The 12,781-nt window shown below is 42.8% G+C and overlaps 1 protein-coding gene across 1 annotated transcript in view; it reads right to left on the reverse strand.

Annotated features, from left to right (window-relative positions):
• LOC122808581 (protein-glutamine gamma-glutamyltransferase 2-like) overlaps positions 1 to 12,781 on the reverse strand; it is a 565,300-nt gene that overhangs the window by 165,653 nt on the left and 386,866 nt on the right. The window lies entirely within an intron of this gene.

Below are 12,781 nucleotides of genomic sequence, written 5' to 3' on the forward strand. Positions count from 1 at the left end.
ATTTACTGGTTTGACAACTGCAACGTCTTAAACATGACTGTAACTAGAAACACAAAATCACCGACAGCAAAATGGATCAAAGATGGGCGGGACAAATAGGTTTACTAAGACAAGCTAGCCGAGTGGGCAAAGGCGCTGTGTTGGGGTCGCAGTTTTCGCCTGAGGTTTATGTTTGAATCCTACTTCTAACGTTACATTTTGTATGCCTATACAGGTTTTATTTTCAAGGTAATGTTTGTGACAGGATTATAAAATATTTACCTATACCGCCGCACACATTATCAAATCCATCACTGCGGTAGTATGCGTACCCGATAAACTATAATAAAAACGCGTTTTTGGTACATTTGTATTTATACATTGCCTTCATTCATCAATAAATTCCAGGGGAGCAAATCTAACTTCAAACAGTAAAAGACCCGTTTGGTCTGCACATATTCATATGTACTGCTGATGGGTAACGAAATCACAGAAAAAGACAGTGGTTAGAGACGCCCCTCCAACATTTTTTTCTTTTGTTGCTATCTCACGACCCCCGCAAATTAGACGATTTTGATACTTACTGATTTAAACGCAATTGATATTTGATGCACTCTCTCAAAAAAAACTACAACAGAGAGTTTCACGAAAGTTAAAAAAGTAGCAAAATACATCAAAGATAGACGGGGAATATGCAACAATTAAGTCAGAAAGGCTGCGCGCTCTAAAGCGCTGCGTTCATGTACCAGTTTCACCTGGACGAGTAGGTTCTAATCCCACTTCAGATAACAACTTGGGAGCCTACACAGGCCTCACCTTCAAGGCAGTGCTTCTTAATGTAATCATCCAGTCATTACCCATAGTACCACAAACATTATTCTTCAGTGCGATACAACGCCTACTGATACAGTATAATAATAATAATGCCTGTGTGTGTGTGTATATATATATATATATATATATATATATATATATATACACACACATATTTCTTCCCTTCATTCATCGATATATTCCGAGAACAAATATCGGCAAATTGTACACATGTTGGTATGTACTGCTAAATAGGAAAGAGAAACAGCTCATGGTTAGATATACTTCCCTTAACATAACATTTTTTTTTCTGTTGGTGTTATTTCCTGCAAATAAGATATAAACGTAATTGAAATATTTACTGCTTTATTCCGTGGTTTTATAGCTATTACAATGTCATAAGAATGACTACAACTGAAACAGTTACACGAAAGGAAAAACGAAATTAGCTAACTTGTTCATGTCTACAGATAATAAAATAAGTTCACTATTCCTCTTCCGAAAGCTTACTTACACGCATAAAGTAGTCTAAGCCCCACCCCAACCTCTGACTTTTGATGACTGCAGCAGTCCCCTCTTTGTCGCGAAAAACCTAGTCGTGTTAAAAGTTATGATGTTAAGTTGTCTATCTCGCCTTCATTCTTGCTGGATTGGTTCAGAGCCGATCCTCGGCTCTGACTCGGCCACTCTAAAAGCTCGAGAGCTAGTTCCACCGGCTCGAGGCTCCCCTATATCCCACAATGCTAGGAGGTAACTCCCAGATCTCGTTTGCCGCTATAGCTATCGAGGTGCTCTTCAACCGGCTCGTCAGGTTAGTTGTTTCTAACTAAACTTTTGAAAAAATTAGACCCCTTTGAGTTATTTTTCCTGTATTTTAAACCCCTTTTAGGTAGTTTCTTACCATCCCCTTCAAGTTCCCCACCGTTTTTCCAAGAACTTTTAGAGTTCTTTCCTTAAACTGTTAGGCCTCATCCCTCCCTTCCTAGTAGTTGGAGTGTTTGGGTTTTTTCTGAGGAAATTAATTTATTTAATTTAGTTTAATTTAGTTTATTTTACTTTAAGGGTAATCTGTGTGTGTGTGACTTGAGTGATTACTCTACTTTTCTTAGCATGTCTAAGGAATCGAAGGTCTCAGGCTTTAAGAAGTGTGACTCGTGCTGTCAGAAGATGTCTCTGACAGACGGTCACACTTCTTGTGTATACTGCCTGGGACCTTTGCACCTGCAGGACTCATGTGCTGTTTGCCATGGCTTCAGCCCTAGAGTCCTGCAGGAGCGTAAAAATAAGCTCATTCTAAGGGGCTTATTGAAGCCTGAGGGTCCCCCGACTCAATCCTCGGGGAAACCCTCGAAGCCTCCCAGACCTTCGGCTCCGGTCTCTGAGTCGTCTTCTGGGGCTCCGAAGGCTGTTCGAACATCGGCTCCGGCCGGAGTTGATGACTCTCGAACTCATGTCCCTACTATTTCCTCGGCTCCGGCCGGAGCCGAGGAAGACATCGGTGAGTCGGCTCCGATCAAATTGTCGGAACCGACCTCCAGAAAAAGGTCCCGGTCACCATCTATCGGCTCCGTTCATTCGGCTCCAGCATCACCATTGCTGTCTGAACGGAGCCATAGATCTCACTCCTCTAGGTCGTCGAGACTATCAGATCATGACCTTCAGAGGGTAGTGAGTCAACTTCTTAAGTCCGAGGCACTGGCCCAGATGCTTCAAAGTCCGACTCAACAGTCGAGGGCTAATCCCATCACTCAGAATGTTCCTCCTCTGACTCATGTGAGTTTGGAGCCGGGGCGGCTCGGACCCGAGACTGTGGTGGCGTCGGAACCGATACCGTTGTCTTCAGTGCCATCATCTGCTCCGATGTCTTCCTTGGAAGAATCTCGGCGCCGGACTTCCCTCGTCGGCTCTGAGGGGGTGAGTGGCATCGGACCCTTGTCCGACCCCGCTCTCCCTCTCGGTGCTTCGGCGTTGGTGAGTTCGGCTCCGACATCGCCCTCGGAGCCATCACTGTCGGTGCCGGGGGAGGTTTTCAGCTTTTCGGGGCGGAGACCTCTGGCTCTGCCTGACAGGGGTGCCTTCGAGGTCATGAGGAGCGTGTTAGAACCTGGTTCAGCTCCAAAGTCGGCTCCGTCTGCCCCTCCCTCCACGGTGCCTCCGGTGATTTCTTCTCACTCTCTCATCCTGGATCGTAGAGAGCCAGCTCCTCAAGTATCCCCAGTGAGGATCTCCTCCTCTTCCGAGGCCTCTTCTGACCTGGTAGGAGAGCCCCCTAGGAAAAGGCAGTGCAAGAGGAAGCACATTGACTCCCCTGAGTCTGTCACCTCTGACACTGATTTAGAGGATTCTGAAGGTTCCCCTCGTTCCCCCTCTGAAGATGTCTCCTTTGCAGAAATCCTCGAAATCTTAAAACAGAGGGGGAATTGGCCAGCCCTTAACCCTTCAGAGGATGAATCGGTGTATCTTGAGGTGTTTGGCTCTCGCCCTTCCACCTCCTGGTTGTCCCCTCCCTTTGACCCCTTTATGCAAGTGGTGGCAAAGAAGGCCTGGACGGCTCCTGACTCAGTGGAACCCACCCCCAGAAGACCATCAAAATTTATCACTGCCCCCAAGGACAAAGAATTTTTAACCAAAGACGTCTCTGTTGATGCTATGGTGGTGGCTGCGGCCACCAAGAAGGAGTTAGCTGATCCTTCGGTGCCTGTTCATCCTCCTAACAAGGAGTCTAGGACTATGGACAGGTACGGGAAGCGGATGTTCTCGTCAGCGACCTTTACTATGCGCTCGCTGAATTACCTGTGTCATTTCACTCGTCTTCAGAGGGATTTGCTCAGGGAAGTGAGCGAAATGTTAAAGGACCCAACAGCTGCGGGTTTTCAGGATAGGATGAACTCTCAGCTGGCGACCCTTAATTCTATAACTAACTCCTCCATGCGCCTCCTTTCATATGCGGTGGATGGAGTGAGTAGAGCGGCAGGTACAGGTGTGGCTTTACGTCGGCACGCCTGGATGCGGCTATGTAACTTTGCAGACCCTTTCAAGGCATCCTTCACTAACTCCCCTTTTGATGGATCATCCCTCTTTGGTCCTCAAGTGAAGGAAACCCTGACTAGGTGCAAGACTGATGGCAAAACTCTCTCTGCCATCGGAGTCTGTTTTTCTGCTCCTTCTAGGCCTTACCCCAAAGGCCAGAAAGGTGGAAAGATGTGGTTCCGCAAACAATCTCAGGGAGATTTGCCTGACGCACAGAGTTGGTTCCCCTCTAGAGGCAGAGGGGGGAACAATAATGGTAGATGCCGTCCTAGAGGCAGAGGGGGCCCGCAGAATCAGGGCAGTCGAGAAACCTTTTCCGACAAGCCCTTTCAGCATCCCTGAGGTGTTGCCCGACTGTCCACCTTCAGAGGCAGTCGGGGGAAGATTATCTCTGTACCCAGAAGCCTGGCTATCCCTAACTCAAGACAAGTGGGTACAGTCTATCATTTCCGAAGGCTACAGAATCCCATTCTTTCTCATTCCAAACCAATCCAAAAAATCCCTTCCAGACGTTCCACCCAGTCAAAGGGAGCAAGCAGCACTAGAAATTTCAAATCTGCTTGCATAAAGAGCCATTCAACCAATTCCAGCAGACCAACAAGGATCCGGAATCTACTCCAAATTCTTTTTGGTTCCAAAGAAAACAGGGGACTGGAGACCCATTTTGGATCTCAGCAACTTGAACAAGTTTGTCAAGAAAACAAAGTTCCGGATGGTCACGCTGCAGTCCATTCTTCCCCTTTTGGGGCGGGACAACTGGATGTGCTCAATAGATCTCCGGGATGCGTACTATCACATCAAAATGAGTCGACGCTCCAGGAGATTCCTCCGCTTCAAGCTTGGAACCAGTCATTTCCAATTCAGGGCCCTGCCCTTTGGACTCACTACAGCCCCCCGAGTGTTTACCAAATGCATGGCAGTGGTTGCCTCTCATCTGAGACGACAAGGATTCCAAGTGTTTCCGTATTTAGACGACTGGCTCCTTACAGCCCCCACCAAGCATCTTTTGCTTCTTGCCAGAGACTACACTTTTCACATATGTCAAACACAAGGCATTTCAATAAATTATGAAAAGTCTATCTTGTCGCCTTGTCAAGTTATTACCTTCATAGGCGCAAATCTAGACACAGTCAACATGTCAGCCAGACTCACAGAGCAGAGAATAGCAGACATACATAGACAGGTCTCTCTTGTCTTGCAGAGCAACAAAGTCAAAGCCAGATTGATCCTGAAGGTCTTAGGGATAATGGCGGCGGCCATCCCTCTTCTACCATTAGCTCTCTTCCATATGAAAATCTTACAATGGATGCTCTTCACACAATGGTCTTTCCAACGACTTCCAATGTCCCATCCTATTCGGATAACACAATCGTGCAAGAATCATCTCTCTTGGTGGATCACATCTCCCCAGGTCTTCCTAGGGAGACCTTTCGTCCCTTCCCCTCCGGTTGCTACAGTGACAACGGACGCCTCCCTGATCGAGTGTGGGGGGGACATTACCAGGGCAGGACGGTCCAAGGCATGTGGCAACCTTTCGAGTGCCACTTGCACATAAATGTCCTAGAGATGAGAGCAGTGCTTCTAGCGTTGCAAGCCTTACAAGACTCTCTTCCCAAGGGAACTATAGCAATTCAGACAGACAATATGTCTGTAGTGTGGTACACCAACAAACAAGGCGGAACCAGATCTTATCCCCTATGTCGAGAGGCACTCAGACTGTGGCAATGGGCGATTTCCTCTCAGTGGTTTCTGTTAGCAACGCATATTCCCGGGAAGTCCAATGTGATTGCGGACAAATTGAGCAGAGCTATTCTCATGCCTCACGAGTGGTCTCTGAAGAATTCAGTGTTGGAGAAAGTTTTTCGAAGGTGGGGCCGGCCTTGCTGCGACCTTTTCGTTACTCCCCAAAACAGCAAGTGCGACGATTTTTTCACTCTCTTTCCCCAACCAGGCCACCCCAGCAGAGACGCTCTAGTACACAATTGGCCCCGGGGACTTCTGTATGCTTTTCCTCCCTTCCCACTGATATCTCAACTAATACAGAAAGCCATCGCTCAGAACGCTTCCATGATCCTCATTGCCCCTTACTGGCCTCGACAGGTTTGGTTCCCATTTCTCCACCGTTATCTGTTGGAGCAACCTTGGCATCTGGACCCAGTTCCAGACCTCTTGACTCATCAGTCGGGTCAGTTGCACCACTCCCTCCCTTCTCTGAACCTCACAGCGTGGTTCCTCCAATTCCAACTCTAGCCAGGCTTCCTCTAATATCTCACTCAGTTCGAGATATTTTGATAGCCTCTCATAAATCTTCCACTCGGAAGATTTATCATAATAAGTGGAAACGTTTTCCTGTTGGGCGCAGTCAAAGGATATAGATCATTTCACTGCTTCCATTCAATCAGTTTTAGACTTTCTAGCCGAACTTTTCCACTCAGGTTCGTCTCCGTCTACCATCAAAGTTCAATTGGCAGCAATATCGAACTTTCATGTTGGAGTCTCAGAGTCCTCCATTATGTCTCACAAACTCTACAAAGCCTTTTTAAAGGGAGTTTTTCTCCTCAAGCCACCTATCAGGGATCCTCCTCCTCAATGGGATCTCAACTTGGTTCTAGCGTCCTTAATTCTTCCCCCCTTTGAACCTGTGGCTTCATGTTCAATGAAGTTACTGTCTTGGAAAACACTCTTTTTAGTAGCTATCACTTCAGCTAGAAGAGTCTCTGAACTCCATGCTCTGTGTAGTCGACCCCCTTATCTTTTGTTTCATAAGGATAGGGTGTCCTTACGTACTAACCCGTCCTTTTTGCCTAAGGTAGCTTCACCGGCAAATTTGAATCAAACCATTGATCTTCCTGTGTTCTTCCCTAATTATTCGAACAGGTCAGAACAAAAATTTCATTGCTTAGACATTCATCGCCAACTTAGGTACTATTTAGACAGGACCAAACAATTCAGGAAGTCTGATCAACTGTTTGTTTCTTATGCAGAAGGTAGAATGGGCCTTCCAGTTTCTAAAGTATCTCTCTCTAGATGGCTTACTTCATTGATTACCCTTGTGTATGAGATCAGACATCAACAGTTGCCATCCAAACCCAGGGCTCATTCAACTAGAGCTTTAACCACATCTATAGCTTTCCAAGATAGGCTGCCTATTGATTCGATTTGTTCTGCACCTACTTGGGCTTCTCCCCATACCTTCATTTCTCATTATAAGTTGGACTTGGCCTCTAGGGACCGAGCCAACTTTGGTTCCACTGTACTCAAGAGTCTGTTCCGATAGGCCACCCGGGACAAGGTGCTAGGGACGCGGTCCCATCCAGCAAGAATGAAGGCGAGATAGACAACTTAACATTTAGAAGTTATGTACCTACCATAACGTTCCATGTTAGTTGTCTTCTTCTCGCCTTCTTTCTTGCATCCCGCCCTCCTTCCCCCTAGCCTGGACAGACCTAGAGGAGTTTGTTTTGTTCCTTTTATGGAATTTCCTTGCTGGGCTTAGCTTTTAAACGAGATCTGAGGAGTTACCGCCTAGCATTGTGGGATATAGGGGAGCCTCGAGCCGGTGGAACTAGCTCTCGAGCTTTTAGAGTGGCCGAGTCGGAGCCGAGGATCGGCTCCGAACCCATCCAGCAAGAAAGAAGGCAAGAAGAAGACAACTAACATGGAACGTTATGGTAGGTACATAACTTCTAATATTGTTTGGTGTTGCATGGAATCTGAAAACAGATAGTCTCGAGAAAACGGTTATATAACAGTGTAGTGCCTCGCGGGTGGTACTGTGCAGCTTGGGGCGTGGCATACATGATTGACACAGAACATGCAACACAGAAGTAAAAAGACATTTTAATTTGGGAAGTTAAATCATTGTACATCAAAGGAAAAATAAAGAAAAAACATTTCGCAGGATGCGCGTAGCAAATCCCGCCCCGATAATTACTAATAATTTATAATAATTACTGTACAGAAACAACACAAAACAGTTTGCACCCCTCTACTTAAATATACCAACTCCGAGACGTCTCAACATTGTGTTAAAGTAGATATTTATTTTACCTTTTGCTTTGTATGAGCGGTATGCCCCATATCTTTTAAATAAATATTTACTGTAAACAAGGACGGTAAACAAACAACGTAAAACAGTCTTATACATGTTATTGCAGGGGGGGACACCCCCCCTGCACCCCCCGACTTATATATACCAACTCAGAGACCATATTCCGTTTTACAATACCGATGCAGGGCATGTTGACAACTACAGCTGTTAGTCAAAACTGCCAATCATGACAGACGCGCCCAAAGTTGACTTCGTATGCTGAAAAGTTTTGTTGTTGAAACGGAATATGTTAGTGCCGTTATAATAATCTAGGATGCTTTTAAAATATTAATACTTTTGAGATACAAGTTAGTTATAAGTAAGAGGGTTGCACCTCTAATTATCGTCTGACTTCCTCAGACTTCCCACAGAAATGGAACGGAATATATCAGTGCAGTTATGGGCGGTCAGGGGCGGGGTTTGCTACTGCGCATCCTGCGAGGCACTACACTGTTATATAACCGATAAAACAGCACTATTTATGACATTAATGACTAATTCAGCTATTTGAAACGTGCTAACCATTTATTCATGGAATGGCCAAGCAAACAACTCGGGATGTGACAATGTTAATGTACCCTTCTCGGACAAGCTCCGACTTTAAATAGTAGCTTTAAATGCAAGACATCGTTATTTTATACGTTTTCAGAGTTGCCACCCAGCCCATTGTATCATTATGCTTGCGGCGTAGATCCACTCAGTAGGAGACTAGAGGCCCGTAACAAAGTACCAGTCAAGATTCCATGCCGGTGCTGAAAAAGAGGTACAACGTCTTCTGTAATCGGCACGCGGCGAGCCCACAGGATGTGAGGTCATCACATCGGGATTATTGACTTGTGCCAGAAAGAGTTCATATTACAAGTTATGGTACAGAACTGTAGCTGAACATAGCTGAGATGGTAAGTGATACAGTCATATGGGAAAGGGTAGTCCTATAGGAATTACAGTTCCTACACTTTGAAGAAGATGGTTCAACATCGCCGAATTTTATCAACTACATACTGTGTAAAACTGCTCCTAATGGCGGCTTACAGTAACAAAATTGTGCGTCTCTTTAACGGTGCGGGTTACTTAGAAGGAAATACGCAAATAGCTATCTTTTGAGCAGAAAGATACTCCAGCACTTTTGCCAGCAGTCACGTCAACAAATCACAGTGTCTTATCTCAAAATTTACGCTCAGATCGTCTCGTCTCTATTTCTATGTAAGTAGGAGGGATCGTAGGTAACAGTGGCGGCTGGTGACTTCAAATGAAAGGAGGGCTGCGGGAGACAGCTGAATGGGTGGGGTCAATGGGAAGGGGTGTGGCCAACTAGAAAGGGGAGGAGCTATGCTCAAAACCACAAAAACTAACTAAATACACTGCCCTGGGTGCCAAACCGTTATTATGAGAGTCAAGGCAAAATGAAGTGTAGAAGAATAAAAATATTTCAATGCATTGGCTGCATGACAGCTTACTTAATATCTATATGGAAACAAAAAGGTTGTGAGGCAGGAAAAAATAAATTACTTTTTAAATACATTAATGGAATGCCAGTCAAAATCAAGTATAAGAAACACAAGCAGCACTCAACTCAAACCACTTCTTGCGCTGCAGTTCTAATTATAATTTATATTCAGCTTTATTAAAGTACCAAGTAACATGCTGAAAGTAGAAATCTCTGATACCCCCACTTGTAAAAATGTTTCTTATCCAAAAAAAGACCTGCTGCCTGACAACTATCTACTTGTTTCATGGGGAAAACATGATCAAAGTAAAAAATGAAAAGCAAACAAGAAATAAGCTCAAGATACATTGCTTAAAAGTATTACTGTACAGGTTATGGACCACACGATTGGCATTCTGTTTAGTTTACGGGTAAAGCCTGCAGAGATGACTGGAAGTCTCCAAGTGTAATGAGATTCTTAGAATAATGTAACCCTGTCCTTTATTACAAATACTGTCATATGCATTTCAATACCAAAGGCTTGTACATTATCTAGTTAAGTATTCTCTACATGGCAACAACAGAAAGGCTTTCAATGTTGGCAGTTTTTTAACAGTATGCTTATTAAAGCTTACTTGCATCTTATGATCTCAGCCAAGCTTACCTGATGGTCATTAAAGTATTGCTACTTAAACACAGAACAACAGGCACTTTGAGTAATAAGCATAAATCAACAATACAAAAAATATGACAGAAACCAGACCATTCTGAAAAAAATGAAGGGCAGATGAAAAGCCATTCTAGTACTTGTGTTTACTTTGGATGGGGGGGGATACTCTGCACATTTACACTGCGTAACTACTCCTTGCCTTGCTTCAACACATCCAGAGTCACTACATGGGGGAGTGGGGTGCAACAACTTGTATGTCACAATTTGAAATGTCTCTGGCTGACTGTGATGGCCCTGACACATTTGTCATACCTCTCAACCTCAGAGCAAGAAATCTGGACAAAGCCATACATAGAAGTGGGACAAAGGCCCAAAAATAAGGACAATTTTTAAATATTGCTTTTATAAACTTAGAAAGATAATAGAATAGGTCTTGCATTAGTATGACTTTTCTGAATGGTATGAAATCTGAAACTTAAATGTCTGTCATTATTTTCTAAATTCAGTCTTTAATGATTTGTCACTAATTTGCCAAAAAAAAACAATTTTCTGAAAAATGGACCAAAAATGTGATGTAAAAAAATAAAATAGCCACACAATACAGCTGGGAACCTGCCAAAGAAGGGACACTTTAATATTAGTACTGCTAACTTGAGCAGCTGACAAAATAAAATAATCTACATGCATTTCTGAAATAAAAGTAATCTATAACTCTGATTATTATAGTTATTTCTTAATTGTAAACCTCCATGTTTTCTTCCAAAATTGCTATTTTACAGAGGGATTATTAGGGGGAAGAGCAACATTTTAAGCCAAAATCAGGGACAGTTGAGAGGTTTGGCTATGCCTAATTCTATAAAGCAATGTATTTGCATGTACCTCTCAACCTGTTAATGCAGTAAATCTGGACAAGGCCAAATATATTGGGGGAACATATAAACAGTACTAAAAATTGCTCTTGTATAAACTGAGACAGTTGATAGAACAACAGGTCTTACTTCAGCATGCATTTTTCTGGAGGTCATGAAGTCTGAAACTCAGTGTGTCATTATTTAGAGACTTAATTCCTAAATGAGTTACCAGAAAACCACAAATTTTATGAGGAACAAACCAAAAATAAGAAGCAAAAATCTATTCATTCTTTGAAAATCTGGACAGTTAGGAGGTATAATTCAGCTGGGGCTGTCTTTAAGTTTGCCGTGCTTCCCCCTCACAAAATCATGGCCGTATGGAGCCTCCCCCTGCAGCCATTCCAATGATCCATTACTTGGCTATTTCACTCCATTTACCATAAACACTAATGTGCATACTGATTTACTTCTATGATGATTTGGACTTCATTTGAAAGTTTTATTTTGCATTTTACACCACAAACAATAAGACATCTGCTAAACAAACTTAGCATTAAAACTTCTCTGCCCTTGAAACTCACATTCATTGAAACAGCATTGAAACCCACATTCAAAGAAAATACATTTTACCAGTGGCAGATAAAGATTAATTCTGGGCTGTTTTCAAATCATAGGCCCCTTGCATATGAAACATACATGTGCTCTTTGATACACCTTCCTATTGTTTTGAACATTTTTCCAGTAAACAATGAAACAAAACGCATGCACCAATAATGACAAAATTGCCCAATTCAGAACATCTTTCCAGTAAACAATGAAACAAAATGCATGCACCCATAATGACAAAACTGCCCAGTTCAGAACATTTCCATCATAAAAGTCTACTCAGACTTCTACAATCCACTAGTATCAGTAAATATGTACAATCTCTGCAGAAGTAAAAGTCATCTGAATAATTCCACATTAAAGAGATCTGCAACTAATGAAGAGGTTGTTGCTAGCAAACAACTTTATATTTCATTGTTTTATCTACAAATAAAGTGCCTGTTGCCCTTCAGGAATACATTGCCTATGTTACATTAAAAAAATGATAAGCTAGTAATATTGCAACAGGGAATGGATGGCAAACTGATAACAGGTTCATAGCTACTAGGTATCTAAACCAAAGAGGACATTCTCAGGACTGCAGCATCAACCCCCTTTAAAAGTACAACATAGTACAGTATCATCAATGCATCTAAATACTGTGGGAGTAGAACCAACAGCCTTCATCAAAAGCAAGTATTTAACCTGTTATGCTATTAACAATACAAGAAGTGTAACACTGCACTGCACATTGATTGTGGTTTCTTTTTCTCTTCCTTTGTGATTAGCACCTCAACAACTCATGCAACCAGATGTTAATATTTGAAAGTCATTTTTATCTTGTGTGTGTAGAAGTTTATACACATATGAACACATATATGTATATGCATTCCATGTGTGCACAAATGCACACACAGATAAAGAGTGTGATAAAACCACATACCAGAAACACTTTTTAGGTATTTTTTTGTTTCTCTACATACTTTGCACATTAGTTGAGAGTTTCACTCTTGATATGCTGGCATTACTTTTCTACAACCTTTGCATTTCATCTTGTAACCCCATTATTTTTAAGTTGCAGACATTCAAGCACTATGCAAACAAAACACAGAATTATATACCTATCCAAAATGCCCTACTTAAGCTAAAACAACTCTTCTAAATGAACTCAGAACACAGAATCATATACCTCACCAAAACACCCTATTATAGCCAAAACAACTACTCTAAATGCACACAAAACACAGAATCTTATGAATCTCCAAACTACCATACTACAGCTAAACTAGCCCTTCTAAATGCAGACAGTACACAGATTCATATATCTCTCCAATGTA

Source organism: Protopterus annectens, chromosome 8.part0 (assembly GCF_019279795.1).
Source record: "Protopterus annectens isolate FY-2018-M chromosome 8.part0, PAN1.0, whole genome shotgun sequence".
NCBI lineage: Eukaryota > Metazoa > Chordata > Ceratodontiformes > Protopteridae > Protopterus > Protopterus annectens.